The following is a 20366-nucleotide window of genomic DNA, read 5'->3' on the forward strand; positions in this document are numbered from 1 at the left end:
CTTTCCATGATTTTCTAAGCGTGTGTTGATTGACTGTTGGTTACAGCATGCCTGTAGATCTACCTGAGGTCCCGTCTAATCCACATGGATGGAAAAGCTCAGTTTTGCCCAGTTGCTACATTTGCAAGGCCACCTTCTAATAGAATCAGATCCAGGAAGCTGGGGTCCCTTTGCAGAACATACAGGATCCATAGCCAAGTTCAAGTCCCTGAGACAGAGGGCTTCTGCTGGTGTCCTCATGTCCTTGGGGGCACTGCAAATTCAGCTGTGCGACCAGCACGCTAGCCTCATACTAGAGGTTCTAAGCATAGAAGTTAACTAGTGAGATCAAAATAAACACACATAAACTCAATTTACCTTTTTCTTTCAACAGGTCTGAGATGGCTCTCCCTCTGGCTCCTGCCTCGAGCCACCGGGTGGGCAGTGAGGTTACACAAGACTATCAGGAGAGACAGAGAGCACGCCAGAGGATGGCCTTTTATTGGGGAACAAGAAATTCAGGGGAAAATTCCATCCAATGAAGGTCGAGGGGGTCAGCATTCCAAGGTCAGGGTCAGTGATTGGTCTCAGGGTCAATGGTCAGTCACACCCCCACACGGATGGGCTCTCGCACCTAGAAAGGGTGGGGATTAGTTCTGACACAGTTTAGCTGGAAGGCCTCACACCCAGTCAGGGAGCTGCCCAATCACGTGCGAGAACGGCTTCCCACACTGCAATGCCTTTCTCCACCGATGTTCATTGAGAGCCTGATCTAGCCCAGGCCAGGGCTCCCGGCCGAGGATGTGGCAGAGAATGAAGCACCTGCCTGGCTGGCTTGTAGGGGACTTAACAATCCGGGTCAAGACAGGAAAGTGATGGTGAAGATGAGACCGGTAGGTGACGTGTCCGAAGCTCTTGGTACGGAGCACTCTTCTAAGCACCTTAACGTAAAAACTTCCTCATCATTCAATAGTTGCAGGAGGAACAGTGCTTTTGTTGTCCATAGGTGGCAACTGAGGCACTGACAGATCAGGTCACTTGGCCAAGGTCATGGAGATAGCACAGGGGGAAGTGTGGCTGCAAACCCTCCCATGTTGCTCCAGCTTTGGGCTCTTTATCCCCCACAGCCTGCAACCTCTTGGTCATGCTGTGGCCCCTGTGACTTGTCTGTCACCAAACAGTGATTCACTGCAGGGCCTTTCCCGAGTCCTCTTCCACCTCAGAGTGCCTGTGTCTCACAGAGAGTTAACCAGTTTCCTGGGCCCCACTGGAGTTCCTGGTTTTGCCAGTCTGGGGCGGGGTCTGAGAATGTGTGTTTGTAACAAGGTCCCAGGTGACCCTGAAGCTGATGGGTCTCAACACAGGTGACTTTCCCCTCCACTCGGGTCACTTGACAATGCCTGGAGACCTTTTGAGTTATCACAAGTCAGGGGTGCTGGTGCACAACTCAGGTAGAGGCCATGGTTGCTGCTGAATGTCTACACTGCACGGGGAAGACCTCTGCAGACTAAGAAGGATGTGGCCTGATGGGCCAAGGGCGCCAAGGTGAGGAACCCAGTGTGGAGTACAAGCACATGAACTTGGGTGTGTTCAGGTATGGCCTCGGGGCTTGTTTCAAAGTGTCTTCTGTCAGTGCAAAACGCCACCACCTCTGAGTGGCAGTGTTTCTCACAGGCTCTGAGCAGGGATGCTGGTGCTGCTGACCAAGCGACCCCACTTTGAGTAGCCAAAGTGACATGGAGTTCTTAGGACACCATGAACTTCTCAGAAACGCAAAGTAGACATCTCCTGTGTTATATCAGAAGAAAAGAAACTCTGAGTTGGAATAATCCTCTTTGGACTCACCTAGTTGCAAGTTTGCCCTTAAAGCAGCGCTGAGACAGCGGGGCCAGGTGGGGGACAGAGCTCCACTCCTCTCCTAGCCGCAGGCAGAGGCCTGCTGGAAATGAGGAGGGTGCAGAGGTGGGTGAGAACTGCCTTGCTTCAGTCCCCAAGCATCCAGTCAAGTCTATTGTCACCTGGAGTGGTGGCTTCTTCTCCAGGGCCCACGCTAGCATTGGGGTTTGCATCTGCCTGACTTTCAGTTCTGCGAATGGAAGGTGGGAACTGGCTGCTTGAGACATGGTTGCTCTCTTGGGAGAGGGTGTGGGAGAAATGACAGCACGCCCAGCCCTCCAGGGCCCACACCCCTGCCCCTGTGATAAATGGCAGCTTTAACAAGGTTTGGTTGAGAGGGTCCCCACAGATTTGTGACTTCCCATGTCCACCAGCAGATGTCACTATGGCTGGCAGAACAGAAGGCCTTTCAAGAGTGAGCTGGGGGGAGCAGAGAGGGGAAAATATCATCAAATAGAAGGCAGAAGCCAAAAGTACCCTTGGCCTAGCGGGATATGGTCCATACTATCATTTTAGGAATGGGGGACATTCTCCAATAAACCCACTATCTGCTCATGTCATTGAGGTCCTGCTTTTGAGATTTAGGCAGAAATTCTCCAATGAAACACAAAGTTCCCAGCTTCTCTCAACTGAGAAAGTCTCCAGGTTTTGGCTCCTGGCCTATATGTATCATGAAACATTTTCTTGAAGGAAACAAGCACTTTGCACTGAATAAACATATATTTGATGTACCTTACCCAGAGACATCACATTGACGGGTTGTACATTGCTGGTGGGACTGACTGCAAATTGGTGCAGCCAATTTGGAAAGCAGTATGGAGATATCTTGGAAAGCTGGGAATGGAACCACCATTTGACTCAGCTATTCCCCTTCTCGGTCTATTCCCTAAAGACCTAAAAAGAGCATACTGCAGGGACACTGCTACATCGATGTTCATAGCAGCACAATTCACAATAGCAAGACTGTGGAACCAACCTAGATGCCCTTCAATAAACGAATGGATAAAAAAAAATGTGGCATTTATACACAATGGAGTATTACTCTGCATTAAAAAATGACAAAATCATAGAATTTGCAGGGAAATGGATGGCATTAGAACAGATTATGCTAAGTGAAGCTAACCAATCCCTAAAAAACAAATGCCAAATGTTTTCTTTGAGAGTAACTAAGAACAGAGTTGGGAGGAAGAGCATGAGAGGAAGATTAACATTAAACAGGGATGAGAGGTGGGAGGGAAAAGGAAAGAGAAGGGAAATTGCATGGAAATGGAAGGAGACCCTCATGGTTATACAAAATTACATACAAGAGGAAGTGAGGGGAAAGGGAAAAAAACAAGGGGGAGAAATGAATTACAGTAGATGGGGTAGAGAGAGAAGAGGGGAAGGGAGGGGATGGGGGATAGCAGAAGATAGGAAGGGCAGCAGAATACAACAGACACTAGTATAGCAATTTGTAAAACAGTGGATGTGTAACCCATGTGATTCTGCAGTCTGTATACGGGGTAAAAATGGGAGTTCATAACCCACTTGAATCAAAGTGTGAAATATGATATGTCAAGAACTATGTAATGTTTTGAACAACCAACAATAAAAATTAAAGAGAAAAAAAATTGATTCATTTTACAAATTCAGCAGCGTATTCTGAAATTCCTTTGTATACATATAATTTTACCCATTTTTCACAATTATTTGATAGGTGTCATGGATGTTTTAATTGTTAGAATTTGTGTGGGGTGTGTGTGTGTGTGTGTGTGTGTGTGTGTGTGTGTGTGCATGTGGTTTGGAAACATGACATAATTTTGGCCTTCTTCATGGGCCATGTTAGTAAACACAACTGCTAACAGATGCTTAGCAGTAATTATAAGTCACATTTCCTTCCTTTAATCTTTCCATGAAGATGTGCCTTTCATGTGTAAAGACAAGTGTTTTAAAAATTGACTCTCTGGACAGATCATTGGGCTCAGGTGTCAGTGTTCCAAACTGTGCCAGAAAACACCAAATCTGATTTCACAGGCTGGGCTGTCCTTAGCTCTGGCCTCCAAATTCATTCCCCTTCCTGGCTGTACAACCCATGAGACTTACCAGAAAGGAAGAGCCATGGAAGACTTTAAGGAGGACAGCCACAGGATGCTCTTTGTTCCTAGCCTCTTGAGAAAATAATAAAAACAATCACATCAAGCAAACACATGGTCTAGAACCTTCTTCTGTAAATAATTAGTATTTACCATATTGATATGTGTGCAATGGTCCAAATTGTATTTCAGAGAGAGAGAGAGAGAGAGAGAGAGAGAGAGAGAGAGAGAGAGAGAGAGAGAATGTGTGTGTGTTTAATTCTGAAGAATCAAAGCCAGAGAACAGAGAAAATTCTATTAGCTGCATCTGGATAGCACTTGGCCTCCTTTTCTAGCAGGGAAGGACCTGAAGTCAATGGCAGAGCTTGTCGTGGTGTAAGCCAAGTGTCTCTGCAGCATTTTCGATGCTAGAGCATCGGTTCTGAGAATTTTAGTATAGCACCTAATTGTTTTATCTTTGCAGGAACTTGCAGATGTGGGTGTTGAATGAGGGGTATCCATCAGAGGAGAAAAGTTCTTGTTTTGGAGAAGGGGAATGTCTAAAGTCTTGTTAGAATGAGTGGAATGAGGTCACTTAAGACTTCAAGGAGAGACAGAAAAGCAGGGGTAGGGGGTGGGGTTATGGCTCAGAGGTAGAGCACTCACCTCACATGTGCAAGGCCCTGGGTTCAATCCTCAGCACCACATAAATAAATAAATAAATAAATAAATAAATTTATTAAAAAGAAAAGCAGGGGTGAGGATGGATATACAACAAGCCTCTGAGATGTTCTTTCCATGTCAGGAGGTAGCAGGACATTGGAGCAGTGCCTCTGCATCCACTGCTGAGTTCCATCTTGAGGGCAGACCCAGCACTGCAAGCTGATGAGGAACAGGACATAGGAAAGCTATCTTTACTGCAGATGACACAACTGAGCCTCTGGGTCATCCCAGAGGATGGGGGGAGGCAGATGCAAGCCAGGCTTGGAGGACCCCATGGAGTACCACCAGGTGACAAACAGCCAGTTCAAAACTCTATCTTTCCTTAGAAAACTTGGATTAGAACCACCATTTGGCCCAGCTACCTGACTCCTCAGTCTATACCCAAAGGACTTAATACCAGCATACTGTAGTAACGCAGCCACACCAATGTTTATACAACTCAATTCACTATAGCTAAACTGTGGAAGCAACCTAGATGTTCTGCTGTGGATACAAAAACATTATCCTATATAAACACAATGGACTAATACTCAGCATTAAAAGAAAATATAATGATGGCATTTGCAGGTAAATGGATGGAGTTGGAGACTATCATGCTAAGTGAAGTAAGCCAATCCCATAAACCCAGAGGCTGAATGTTCTCTCTTAAGAACTGGATGCTGATCCAAAATGGGGGGAATGTGAGAAATGGAGAAATTTTGACCAAATGGGAGGGAGGAGAGGGGAGGACGTATGGGGCAGGATAGATGGTGGAATGAGATGGACATTATTCCCCCAGGTACATGGATGAGTAACATAGGGTGCAATGCTACATCATGTCCAATTAGGTAAATGAAAAGTTTTCTTGCAGTAGTGTACAATGAATCCAAATACATTCTGCTGACACATATACTGAATTTAAAAAATCAATTAACAAAAAACCCCTATGGTAAGAGAGCTTCCATTCCTGGAGCCCAAAGAGTACCAGGGGCCTCTGGGATAAGAGACAGAAGCAAGACAGAAGGACGCGTGCCAGTGACCTTACTCATGGGGAATGGAATACAGTCACATAATAGAGGTAGAAAAATGGTTGTGAGCGATATTTTCCTAATGACCATTAAGGCAGATGGCAATTGGTTCTTGGCGTCCTGACCCACAGCAGTCATTTTACAAGCAATGCCCATCCAGCACTCTGTGTGGGCCTTCTCTGGGCCACCACTCTCCCTGCCTGGCCTATGTCACAGCGTCCCCTTGCAAGCAAGAGGAGTGGCAGGCGCCTTTTCAGGGGCTCTGTCGTTTGGGGCAGCAGTCCCATCCCCCTGGCTGAGGAGCATTTCCCACGGGAAAGCCCAGCATCCAGGGCCATGCACACTGGGTCCACGCCTAGAGGGGCAGCCGCAGGCCTCACCCCTAGGAAGTTGGGGACAGGTGAGGAGGCTAGTTAGTTGCTGTCTCACGTTAGGTCAGCAGCCTATCTGACACCAGGCAGTTGGGGCGTCTAGGGCCCCGCCCTCAGCCTGCAGAGTTGGTCACAGAAGGGAGACGGGGGCGGGGCCGTCGCCAGGGAGACGGGGGCGGGGCCTGTGCAGGGCGGGAACTTTGAGCCGCTGTCGCGGGGAGCTCCGAGGGGGAGGAGCCCGGAAGTAGCGCCCGCGGGGCTGGAGGTCCCGGATGGAGGGTCCCGCTCCTGGGGTCCGTGACAGGAGAAGGTGCGCTGCCGGGAGCGGCCCCGATCTAGGCGCCCACACGAGGGGGGACCCGGGAGGACTCTGCCGCCGCCCTGGAGCCTCGGTCCCGGCTGCCTGTCCCCTGGAGCCGCCGGGCGGTCCCCTCAGCGCCCACCGCGGACCCCGCGTCCCGGTTCTCACCTGAGGGCCCTCCTCGGCGGAGCTGCTGGTCACAGCGGGTGGAGTTTGACCTGCAGGGTCCTGTGCAGGACGCGGTGGCCTCAGCTGTGTGGCCTGGACCTCAGAGGAGAAGAGGTGGCCTCACCGCAGGCCCCTGGAGAGGGGAGGGGGCCCAGGTGACCTGGGGCAGGAGGCGGTTTAGAAGGGAGACCCGCCCAGGGGTGTCAGGTCTCACTGACTCTGTGTCCTTTTGTTTTCCTGTGGCACCTGTGGATTCTGGGGTTTAAGTCCTCCTTTAAAAACCCTCTCCCGTTTCCTTCTGTGTACCTGACCCACCGTTTTAAACCATGTTCCAAGGTCACTTTTTGGTGTATGTGGTTCTGGGGATTGAACCCAGGGCCCTGAGCCTGTGAGGCAAGCGACCTGCCTGAGCTCCACCCTCAGAGACCCCTGTAAACTTCTTCCCCTCTGCCACGGGGTCAAGTTGCCAGGGCTGACCTCGAAGGTTCCTCTTCCTCAGCCTCCCTGGTGGCTGGCATGACAGGCATGCACCTGGGACTGTCACACTGGAGCCTGTGATGGGAACTCATGTGCCTCTGTCCAGGGCTGAGCATGGTTCTGCAGAGCTGTGCTCCAGGCTCCCTGCGGGCTGTGGAGGCCTCTGCTGCCCAGCAGCCCTGGTGCCATGGCCAGGGCTCCTCCCAGCCTGGGGCAGGCAGCTGCCCATTGCTGTAGGCCGACCTTATTTTCTTCTTATGGCACTCATCCGTTCTCTGGAGTATATTGGATTGTTTGTCCATTAGGAGTCTAACAGGTCCTCTAGAACCTTCAAACAATTAGTAAAATTCCTAAACAGTAAGTGAGCATGCGCAGAATTTGGGCTAATGTTTTGGGAAGAACAATGTTGGATGATATTTTCATGGCTTAAATATATCATCCAACATGAAGTTACATTTTATTACTTACAAAATAATAAAATTTTGAAGCAATACCATGGGCTGAGGCAAAATAAATCCTCAGGATCTTAGGCATTCTATAATAAATCTGCATCACTTGAAGTATAGAGTTGATCATCTCTGGGTAATGAAATGGAAGTAAAGGTATCAAAGCAAATGATCATCTGTTTCCAATTTTCTGTGATTTGGTTCAAGTGGTAAAGTGGTGATATTTATTAATAATGGATCAAATAGATTCATAATTCTTTTAGACTACAATTAGACGCCTTCAAACTTTAGGCTACATGGGCACATTTGAGAACGGTTCCAGCCATTCTCTCATCCTTTGAGTCATTCCCCTCCTATGTCCTGTGAGACATTTTCTATGTGAGGCTTTAAGAAGAGAATATTCTGTAAAGAAAACCTTATGATCTGTACATTATAAAATTGAATGGGTTCATTCAGAAATCAAAAGTTCTATTGAAAGATATTTGCATTAGCCAAATAAAACCAATTTCTGGGCATCCTGGTGAAGACAAGATTTTATCTTTATATGTCTCATTGTCTCTGCCTCACGACCAGTGCGAACTTCATGAAAGAAGGTTAGGTTCATAAGAAATTGCTAGTGAGTTTTAAATTAAAGAGAAAAGACTCTCATTACCTTTCACACAGCTCTGAAACGGCTTCTCCTAGCTCTCGCTTCTGGCCACCTAATGTGGGGTGAGGTTTACACAAGAAACTAGGGAGAGAAGAAACGGCAACATGGCGGCGGGCGCGGAGAGATCAAGTCTCTGACCTCTTCAGCTGTGTGGGCATAGGGAGTCGTAATCTGTCTAAATGGTGTTTGCTCAGGATCACTAGGCAATGCTGAGCTGACGTGGAACTGGGGCGAGCAGTCTGGGCCTCTCAGAACACACACCGAGCCCGGATCGGCTGAATTCAAGCTCCCTCCCGTTCGCCTGCTTCTCTCAGACAAACTGCTGTGACTCAGCACTAACGATCCCGCGGAAACAACTGGTGGGCCCTCATGAACTTACAGAGGTAAATGCCAACTGAGCCTTCATAGGCAGTGGCCACAGGATTGAATTGGGGCTTGGGAGAGACAGTCAGGACCCACCCGTTGCAGTGGTCACCAGGCAGAGGGAACGAAATGTCACCATTTGCATGGAATACCACCATGGCAGAGAACTGACTTCACCAGAACGTGGTGGAGGAGATAACTTCATTGAAACCTGTGGCTACAGGTGTGTAATCCCCTAGCCATCTCCACGCAGCAGGGAAACCTTAAGGGCCCCTCCCAACTCTCCCATGAACGCAATAGCCAGACTCGAGGCGTGGAACTCCCGGCTACTGCTCCCACCAGTGCTGACAACTGAGGTCTCCTGCACCAGCTACCAGGGGTGTGGCTACCGGAGGGCAAGCAAATTCGCTGGGGATTCTCCACCCCAAACTCCACAAACTTAGGGTCTGAGGGAATGGCAAACAGGGAGAGTGTGCCCAGGCGTTCATGAAAACAGGGCTCCAAGGAGCAGCAGACCTGGCGTGTAGCCAGTATTGTGGTGAACGTCACCTGTGAGCGGGTCCTGGCTTGAGAAAAAGTGGGGAAGTGACTACACACAAGAGAAGGCCCTAGACACTCAGGATTGGAGACCCGCCCAGTCTGGGAGGAAGAGCTGCTGCACAGTGATTGGTTCCCACCTATTGAGAGGAGAAGCTTGACCCAGTGGGCACAGCTCCACCTACTGGAAGAGAAGTTAATCAAACTCTAAGACTGCATTTATTAATTTTTTTAAATTTTTCTTAAATTTTTAAAAAAATTTTTTAATTTAATTTAATTTAATTTTTTTTAATTTTAATTTTCATTTTTTATTACTATTATTATTTAAAAATTTTTTTCTTCTTTATTTTCTATTTTTTTCTTTTGTCTTTTCATTTCTTTTCAATTTTCTTATTCCCCCTTCCTTGAATTCTACCTGCTTACTCTCATTCTCTTTAGTGACTTCTTCCCTTCCCTTCTAATACCTTTCCTCCCAAGCATCAAATAAATTTATAGGAGTAAACAGTAACTCAGCAGTCAAACAGAACAAGAAGTAACATGTGCAGCATGAAAAAGCAAGGAAGAAAAGGAGTACAAACAATGCAGGACAGCCTAAATATTCAGGAGGACCTAGAGTCATCTGAAAAATGGTCATATAAAGAACTCAAGGAATACCTTAGACAGATGGAATGGAACCTTAAAGAGGATACGAGACAGCAAATTCAAACAGTGAAAGAACACATTGAAAATGAATTACATAAACAGATAAAAGAAGAAGTTAAGCATCTTTATCAGGCGATAGAGATTATAAAAAAAATCAAACATTAATTCTAGAAATGAAGGAAATTATAAACCAAATTAAAAACTCAAATGAGAGTATCAACAACAGATTGGAGCAAGTAGAAGCCAGGACGTCAGATAATGAAGACAAAATATATCATCTTGAAAAGAGTCTAGCCAACTCAGAAGGGCTGGTAAAAAAATCACGAGTAAACCATCCAAGAGATATGGGATAACATAAAAAAAAAAAAACAAATTTAAGAGTCATCGGGATAGAGGAAGGTATAGAGATTCAAACCAAGGGAATGAGTAACCTGCTGAATGAAATAATTACAGAAAACGTTCCAGAAATAAAAAAGAAAATGGATATACAAATTGTAGATGCATACAGGACACCGAGCATACAAAATCACAGTAGACCAACGCCAAGACACATTGTTATGAAGATATCCAATATACAGAACAAAGAGAAAATATTAAAAGCTACAAGAGAAAGGAGGCAGATTATATTCAGGGGTAAACCAATAGGGTTAACAACGGATTTTTCACATAGATGCTGAAAGCGAGAAGATCCTGGAACAACGTATTTCAAACACGGAAAGACAATGGATGCCAATGAAGAATTCTATATCCAGCAAAATTAAGCTACAGGTATGACAACGAAATAAAAATCTTTCATGATAAACAAAAGCTAAAAGAATTTGCAGCCAGAAAACCAGCATTGCAAAGCGTCTTGAGCAAAACACTACACGAGGAAGAAATGAAAAACAATAACCACAACCATCAGTGGGAAGTCCCTCTGTAAAGACAGAGGGCGGGGGGAAAGCTAATCATGGAGAAACAAACTAAAATTTAAAAAAAGATAAATAATCAAACATGGCTGCAAGTACAAACCATATATCAATAGTAACTATAAACGTTAATGGCTTAAACTCTCCAATAAAGCGACATAGGCTGGTAACATGGATTAAAAAAACAAATCCAACAATATGCTGCCTCCAGGAGAGACATCTGATTGGAAAAGACACACACAGGGTGAAGGTGAAAGGTTGGGAAAAAATATACCAAGCACACGGTCCTTGTAAGCAAGCAGGGGTGGCCATCCTCATATCGAATAAAATCGACTTCAAGACTAAGTTAATCAAAAGGGATAAGGAAGGACATTATATACTGTTAAAAGGAACCATTCACCAACAAGACATAACAATTATCAATATTTATGCAACAAATAATGGTGCTTCGACAGTCATAAAACAAATTCTCCTCAAGTTCAAGAATTAAATAGACCACAACACAATAATTATGGGTGACTTCACACACCTCTCTCTCTTTTGTTTGGACAGATCCTCCAAACAAAAGTTGAATAAAGAAAGTATAGAACTCAATATCACAATCAATAACCTAGACTTAATTGACATATATAGAATATATCAACCATCATCAAGTGGATATACTTTTTTTCTCAGCAGCACATGGATCCTTCTCAAAAATAGACCATGTATTATGTCATAAGGCAACCCTCAGTAAATATAAAGGGGTGGAGATAATATCATGCATTTTATCTGATCATAATGGAATGAAACTGGAAATCAATGATAAAAGAAGGAAGGAAAAATCCTACATCACATGGAAAATGAACAATATGTTACTGAATGATCAATGGGTTACAGAAGACATAAAGGAGGAAATCAAAAAATTCTTAGAGATAAATGAAAATACAGACACAACATATCGGAATCTATGGGACACAATGAAAGCAGTTTTAAGAGGGAAATTCATCGCCTAGAGGTTATTCCTCAAAAAAAGGAAAAACCAACAAATAGATGAGCTCACACTTCATCTCAAAGCCCTAGAAATGGAAGAGCAAAACAACAGCAAATGTAGCAGAAGGCAAGAAATAATTAAAATCAGAGTGGAAATCAACGAAATTGAAACAATGAAACTATTGAAAAAATTAACAAAACTAAAAGTTGGTTCTTCGAAAAAATGAATAAGATCGACAGACCCTTAGCCATGCTAACAAAGACAAGAAGAGAGAGAACTCAAATTACTAACATACAGGATGAAAAAGGCAATATCACAACAGATGCTTCAGAAATACAGAAGACAATTAGAAATTATTTTGAAAACCTATATTCCAATAAAATAGAAGATAGTGAAGACGTCGATAAATTTCTTAAGTCATATGATTTGCCCAGACTGAGTCAGGAGGATACACACAATATGAACAGACCAATATCAATCGATGAAATAGAAGAAGCAATCAAAAGACTACCAACCAAGAAAATCCCAGGACCGGATGGGTATACAGTGGAGTTTTACAAAACCTTTAAAGAAGAATTAATACCAACACTTTTCAAGTTATTTCAGGAAATAGAAAAAGAGGGAGCTCTTCCAAATTCATTCTATGAGGCCAACATCACCCTGATTCCGAAACCAGACAAAGACACCTCAAAGAAAGAAAACTACAGACCAATATCTCTGATGAACCTAGATACAAAAATCCTCAATAAAATTCTGGCGAATTGAATACAAAGGCACATCAAAAAAATTGTGCACCATGATCAAGTAGGATTCATCCCTGGGATGCAAGGATGGTTCAATATATGGAAATCAATAAATGTTATTCACCACATCAATAGACTTAAAGATAAGAACCATATGATTATCTCGATTGACGCAGAAAAAGCATTCAACAAAGTACAGCATCCATTTATGTTCAAAACATTACAAAAACTAGGGATAACAGGAACTTACCTTGACATTGTAAAAGCTATCTATGCTAAGCCTCAGGCTAGCATCATTCTGAATGGAGAAAAATTGAAGGCATTCCTTCTAAAATCTGGAACAAGACAGAGATGCCCTCTATCACCACTTCTATTCAATATAGTTCTCGAAACACTGGCCAGAGCAATTAGACAGACGGAAGAAATTAAAGGCATAAAAATAGGAAAAGAAGAACTTAAATTATCACTATTTGCAGATGACATGATTCTATACCTAGAAGACCCAAAAGGGTCTACAAAAAAACTACTAGAACTAATAAATGAATTCAGCAAAGTGGCAGGATATAAAATCAACACGCATAAATCAAAGGCATTTCTGTATATCAGTGAAAAAACTTCTGAAACAGAAATGAGGAAAAACATTCCATTCACAATATCTTCAAAGAAAATAAAATACTTGGGAATCAACCTAACAAAAGAGGTGAAAGATTTATACAATGAAAACTACAGAACCCTAAAGAGAGAAGTAGAAGAAGATCTTAGAAGATGGAAAAATATACCCTGTTCATGGATAGGAGAACTAACATCATCAAAATGGCGATATTACCAAAAGTTCTCTATAGGTTTAATGCAATGCCAATCAAAATCCCAATGGCATTTCTTGTAGAAATAGATAAAGCAATCAAGAAATTCATATGGAAAAATAAAAGACCCAGAATAGCAAAAGCAATTCTAAGCAGGAAGTGTGAATCAGGTGGTATAGCGATACCAGATTTCAAACTGTACTACAGAGCAATAGTAACAAAAACAGCATAGTACTGGTACCAAAACAGGCAGGTGGACCAATGGTACAGAATAGAGGACACAGAGACTAATCCACAAAGTTACAGCTATCTTATATTTGATAAAAGGGCTAAAAGCATGCAATGGAGGAAGGATAGCATCTTCAATAACTGGTATTGGGAAAACTGGAAATCCATATGCAACAAAATGAAACTGAATCCCCTCCTCTCGCCATGCACAAAAGTTAACTCAAAATGGATCAAGGAGCTTGATATCAAATCAGAGACTCTGCATCTGATAGAAGAAAAAGTTGGCTCCAATCTACATATTGTGGGGTCGGACTCCAAATTCCTTAATAGGACACCTGTAGCACAAGAATTAATAACAAGAATCAACAAATGGGACTTACTCAAACTAAAAAGTTTTTTCTCAGCAAGAGAAACAATAAGAGAGGTAAATAGGGAGCCTACATCCTGGGAACAAATCTTTACTCCTCACACTTCAGATAGAGCCCTAATATCCAGAGTATACAAAGAACTCAAAAAGTTAAGCAATAAGAAAACAAATAACCCAATCAACAAATGGGCCAAGGACCTGAATAGACACTTCTCAGAGGAGGACATACAATCAATCAACAAGTACATGAAAAAATGCTCACCATCGCTAGCAGTCAGAGAAATGCAAATCAAAACCACCCTAAGATACCATCTCACTCCAGTAAGATTGGCAGCCATTATGAAGTCAAACAACAACAAGTGCTGGCAAGGATGTGGGGAAAAAGGTACTCTTGTACATTGCTGGTGGGACTGCAAATTGGTGCAGCCAATTTGGAAAGCAGTACGGAGATTCCTGGGAAAGCTAGGAATGGAACCACCATTTGACCCAGCTAATGCCCTTCTCAGACTATGCCCTGAAGACCTTAAAAGAGTGTACTACAGGGATACTGCCACATAGATGTTCATAGCAGCACAATTCACAATAGCTAGACTGTGGAACCAACTTAGATGCCCTTCAATAGATGAATGGATTTAAAAAATGTGGCATTTATACACCATGGAGTATTATCAGCACTAAAAAATGACAAAATCATGAAATTTGCAGGGAAACGGATGGCACTAGAGCAGATTATGCTTAGTGAAGCTAGCCAATCCCTAAGAAACAAATACCAAATGTCTTCTTTGATATAATGAGAGCAACTAAGAACAGAGCAGGGAGGAAGAGCAGGAAGAAAAGATTAACATTAAACAGAGACATGAGGTGGGAGGGAAAGGGAGAGAAAAGGGAAATTGCATGGAAATGGAGGGAGACCCTCATTGTTATACAAAATTACATATAAGAGGTTGTGAGGGGAATGGGAAAATAAACAAGGAGAGAAATGAATTACAGTAAATGGGGTAGAGAGAGAAGATGGGAGGGGAGGGGAGGGGGGATAGTGGAGGATAGGAAAGGTAGCAGAATACAACAGTTACTAATAGGGCATTATGTAAAAATGTGGATGTGTAACCGATGTGATTCTGCAATCTGTATATGGGGTAAAAATGGGAGTTCATAACCCACTTGAATCTAATGTATGAAATATGATATGTCAAGAGCTTTGTAAGGTTTTGAACAACCAATAAAAAAAAACTAGGGAGAGAGGGAGAGCACGCCAGGGAGTGAGCTTTTATTGGTGAATAAACAATTCAAGGGAAAATCCCATCCAGTGAAGGTTAAGGGGGAGCAGAATCCCAAGGTCAAGGACAACGATTGGGTCTTCAGGTCAGTGGCCAGGAGGCATCTGCAGGGACAAGCCCTGGGACCTGGGAAAGGGTGGGGAATGGCTCTGACACATCTGTGTTTGAGCGTCTCTCACCCTGCCAGGGAGGTAAGTCAAATCACGTAGGAGGATGGCCTCTCACAATTGTCGGTGTTTTTTCTTTTTGTTGTTGTTGTTGTTAGAATGAAATTCATAAGTTGGCAGACCATTTTTTTCAGATGTGTAACTAGATGCCATTTAAATTACCCACTCTTAAATGGTAGACATTTTGTACATGAGCACTGACTGTCTGCACCTTTTTGAACAGCCAGTCTGGGCTCAGGAGCCCAAATACCAATGGTTAGCTGGAACATGTTCTTTATTTGGCCTATCCGTCAGTATCCCCTGAGGTCATCTGTTCAATGAGCTTCGTTACTCCTGCTCCCTCACTGGCTTTCATAGAAACCACATACTGTCTATGAATCAGGGACACCAATCCCACAACATTGTGTTCTTTGAATATCCAAAGTCCCACTTTTCACTTCACCATGCCTGACATAGGCAGTAATATTTATCAGCAAATGTGAGATTTTCAAAGATCCAATTCTGTGTGCTCCTTTCTCAAGGAGCATTAGGCAAGGATATAGCATACATAAATATTAAAAGGCTGTAGTTTTTAAAATGTCATCCATTGAATAGTTGATACATGTCTGAGATACTTTTTATTTTGGAGGAGGTATTATTTAATAGGGAATTCCAACAGCTACATGATAGTGAAATGAGACACAAAGAATAAAATGCATCCATTTTATTCTTTGTGCCTGATGAATTTTATGAGTAAGGATAAGATACTTCCTTGTTCCAATGAAGATGTTGCCCACTTCTGTGAATGGATGTGGGGTGTCACCTGCTACTTGCATGTCTGCATGTTGTGCTTGACACTAATATCATACTTGGAAGGTGGCAGAAAGTCAATACTGAAGTTAAGCTCTTGTGTTCTAGCAGCTGTGCTGCAGATCCTTGGTGTGCCACCTTCTGCAATTCATGCTGCTCTGTTCGAGTCCTTTAATGACTTCCAGTTGATGAGCATCATGGTCTCCTGGTCTTTGAGAATGGCCAAGCATTGCTCTGTGAATGTGGAAGATGGGCATGTGGAAGGCTCCAGGGAGGAGGGATCAATGATCATGTACTCTAATCCATGTGCCTGTTTAATGGCCTGTTTTTCTTCTTTGGTTTTAAGGGAGACAAGGCCCTCAGACACTTCTGTGCAGCTGGGAATGCAGGCTTCTGCTTCACCTTGAAGGAAGCGAAAATGCTCTCTAAGTGTACATCATGCTTAATTTTATGGAAGAATTCTATATCTAGCCAAACCACACGAGATTTCAAAAGCCAGCCCAATAACATTTAGAAGATTCATTCTCCAAAGCAGAGTCCTCCCTGTTGAGAGACTTCAATGTGGAGAAAGGAGAGCCCCTCTCTCCTCAGACTCCCTGCTTTGACAACAAGTGCACTGGAGAAGTTTGAATCAAGTGGGAGGCACATGGGCAGGCTTCCTGGATGAGGCCCTATTGAAGGGAGGATGGGATCTGAGGAGTGGACCAGAGAGAGGAAAGATGGGAAAGGGAGGGAAGCTGGCGAGGGCAGGGTGGCAGCATCACTGGAAAAGAGGCCCCAGGAGGAAATGCTACAGACTCTCAGCTGAAGACACCCGTGAGGGCTTGAGATGTTTTCAAGCACAGCCTTCCTTGCCAATATGTGAGCTTCGTGTTCTGCTGGACTTGGATGAGTTTAGTGATAAATGACATGCAGGGACCCACATGCAACAAACACATTTACTGATGGCACAAGGGCTTCAAAGTGAAACTGTGTCTGCCAGTTATTACACATCATTCTGTTGCACTCTAGTTCAAACAGGGACAGCCACAAATTGCTCACTGGGAACCCTCTTTGCTGCCACAAGTGGACGCTGCTTGCATGAACCGCTTCACTTCTGAACTTCTAAAGTTCTCCTGAGCAAGCACATTCAAAAGCCACTTCAGGCCCAATAGGAAAAGTGTACCTAGAAGAGAGCCCTTGTAGCTCTGATCACCAACTTTAAAGAGGAAAGCTGCCCTCTGAAGAAAATCCATTTGCCAATGTTTCACTGAAATCAATGGTTCCCCCTTACTCAGAAAACAAAATAGAAACGCAGGAGCCTTCATGAGGGGAACCTGCATTTCTAATGGAACAGATACTTCAGAGAGAAAGTGAGAGTGCCGGCTCTGAGAAGCAGTTCTGCTTCATGCAGCTTCAACCAGAAACAAAACCCAATGTGCTTACAGAGAACAAGACCGTTCCTTCAATTGGAAGCTGCCTGCACAAAATGCTTCCATTCTGCACTTCCAAGCTTTTCTCAGCCAGCACGTTCAGTCAACACTTTACACCCAAAGTGCAAATTGTGCTACCCAGAGAGCCCTTGGACCTAACATCATCACCAGTATTCACATGGAAAGTTGGACGGTTGACAAGATCAATGGCCCAGAGTTTCATTGAAATCTTTTTCTCAATTTTTTTGAAAACTCACTGGAAATGAAAGGCCCACAAGCAACAAACTCTGCTTTATACAAGACACAGAAACGTCTAAGTAAAGCCCGGGACTGCTGGCTCTAAGAAGGGGTTCCAAATCCTACTAGTTCAACCAAGCCCAAATCCCAATGTGCTCTCTAGGAACACTTTTACATCTTGCAATTGAAGCTGTTTGCATACCCTGCTTCTCTTCTGCACTTCACACTCTAGAGCTGTTTGCACACCCTGGTTCTCTTCTGCACTTCACACTCTTCTCACTGAGCACATTCAGAGAGCAGTGCAGGCTCAATATCCAAAGTGCACTAGCTGGAGAGCCCTTGTACCTTGGAGCAGTTGCTCAGATAGGTCTGATGGGTGGTTCAATTCCTCCATGATTCTTTGGAATCCATTCCTCAAACGGATTCTAAAAACTATCTTGAAATTGCATGAGCCTGACTACAATGACCTCTGCTTTATTGAGTGCATAGATGGTTCCAAGTGAAATGGCACCATCATCTCTGACAAGAGGTTCTGCTTCCTGCATGTTCAACCAGGGAAAAATCGCCACGTGTTCACTGAGAACAAAGCTACTTGTGCACAAAATTTTTCTGTTTGCCCCCTACATATGCATCTCAGGATGCACATTCAGAACACATTTCCTGCAAAAAACATGAGAAAGTATCCTTGCAAAAGTCCACTCTGGTCTAGCATCACCAACATTGATTAGGAAATGAATTGCACAGGTTTCATTGTATTCCCTTGGTCTCCTTTTTCTAAAAACTCATTGAAACTGCAGGTGCCTGACAGCAACCAACTTACCATTGACCAAGAGCACAGTTGTTTCCAATGAAAACTGTGCCTGTTAGCTCTCAGAAGCCATTGGATTTAAGGCTACTTCAGCCAGGATCAAAGCTCAATGGGCACGATGAGAAAAATGTCATTTCCTAATGTGGAAGCTGCTTGTCAAAATTCTTCTGTGCTGCACTTCCAAAATATTTTCAGGAAGCACACTCAGAGCACAGTTTCAGCCCATATGCAAAGAGTGCTAGCAAGAGTGCCCTTGGACCTAGGTCAGCAACTTGGAGAACTGTGGGCCCACTGGGAAGAGCAATTCCCCAAGGTGGATTGAAATCCATTGCTCAATCTTTTGTCACGGAATTCACTTGAAATCCAAGTGCCTGCCTGCATTGAACTCGCACTGACCAATTGTACAAACACTTCAAAGGGAAACTGCCACCTCTGAGAAGCGGTGGTTCTTCATGCTAGTTTAAGTAGTGATAAACCCCAATGTGCTCACTGAGAATAAAATGAGCTCCTGAATGTTGAAGCTGCTGAGAGACTGCTTTACTTTTGCACTCCCAAACTACTCTCAGCAAGCACATTCAGAACCGACGTCAGGCCCAAAATACAATGTTGGTGACAAGAGAGGCCTTGCACCCAGGATCACCAATTTTGAGAAGGTAATGAGGACTGCTGAAAAGATGAACTCCACAAAATTCCATGGAAACCCACTCATCGGACCTTTCTGAGAACACTTGAAATGCAGGTTTCTGCATGCAAGGAACTGTGTGTGACAGATGGCAAAGTTTGCCAAATGCAAACATGCCTACCAGCTCTGAGAAGCCATTCTCATTCACACTTCTTCAACCTGGGAAAAGTCCCCATGTGCTCACTGAGAACAAGTTAGCTTGTGCTACTTGAAGCTGCTTCCACAAACAGTTTTACTTCTGCACTTCTAAGCTGTTCTCATCAAGCACATTCAGAGCACAGTTCAGGCATGAAACACAAAGTGCACCAGAAAGAGATCACCAACTTGCAGGAGGAAAGAGGACCAGCTGAGAAGATCAGTTCTCCAAAGTCTCATTGACATCCACTTGTCACATTTGTTTACAATATACACTTGAAGTGCAGGTACCCAAATGAGTGAACTGTTTTTGATCAATGGCACCAGAGGCTTCAATGTGAAAGCATGCCTGTCACCTGTAAGGAGCAATTTTTCTTTCTTCTAGCTCACACAGAAAAAAAACACCATGTGCCTACTTACAACAAAGTTAGTCTTGCAAGTTGAAACTGCTTGCAGCAAATGGCTTCCATTCCCCACTTGCAGCCAACAGTGGTTGACAGATGGCACAGAGGCTTCAATGTGAAACCGTGAATGCCAATCATTACAAGTGCTTCTGACACACTCTAGTTGAACCAGGGAAAGCCCAAAGTGGTCAATGAGAACACACTTTGTTCCTGCAAGTGGAAGCAGCTTGCATAAACTGCTTCAGATAGAAAATTCCAAGCTCTTCTCAGCAAGCACATTCAGAAAACAGTTCTGGCCCAATGGAAAAAGGGACCTAGCAAGAGGATCCCATACATATGATTACCTTCATAAGGTAGCTCCCCAACTTCTGTGTGGAACTGTGTTTCTCCTTGGCCCTTATGCTGTTTTGGAGACCACTAGCTCAGCTTTGTGCAGGATCATCAGACCTGGACTTTTGGCAAGACCTGTACAGCCCTCACACATGCTCAGATGCTACAGGACTTTGCAGACCAGTCCAGACAACAGTAGGCATCCATTCGTTGTCTACAGTCTACAGATTCCTAGATGCATGGCATTCATTATCATCAAATGCAGAATTTTCATCAAAAACCATATATATATATGTGTGTATATATATATATTTCCAATCTGAATCAAGAAAATCAGAAATATCCCCAAATCCAAAGAGTGGATCTCCATTGTGATGCTACCAGTGGAAAATTCCACAGCTGACCTCATGGGATGGTTCACAGTGAAAACACAGCTGCATGAAAAATATTACATGACATGACCTTCTGGTTATGTAGAAAGTGGCATGTGAAG

This window comes from Ictidomys tridecemlineatus, chromosome 12 (genome assembly GCF_052094955.1).
Source record: "Ictidomys tridecemlineatus isolate mIctTri1 chromosome 12, mIctTri1.hap1, whole genome shotgun sequence".
NCBI classification, from domain to species: domain Eukaryota; kingdom Metazoa; phylum Chordata; class Mammalia; order Rodentia; family Sciuridae; genus Ictidomys; species Ictidomys tridecemlineatus.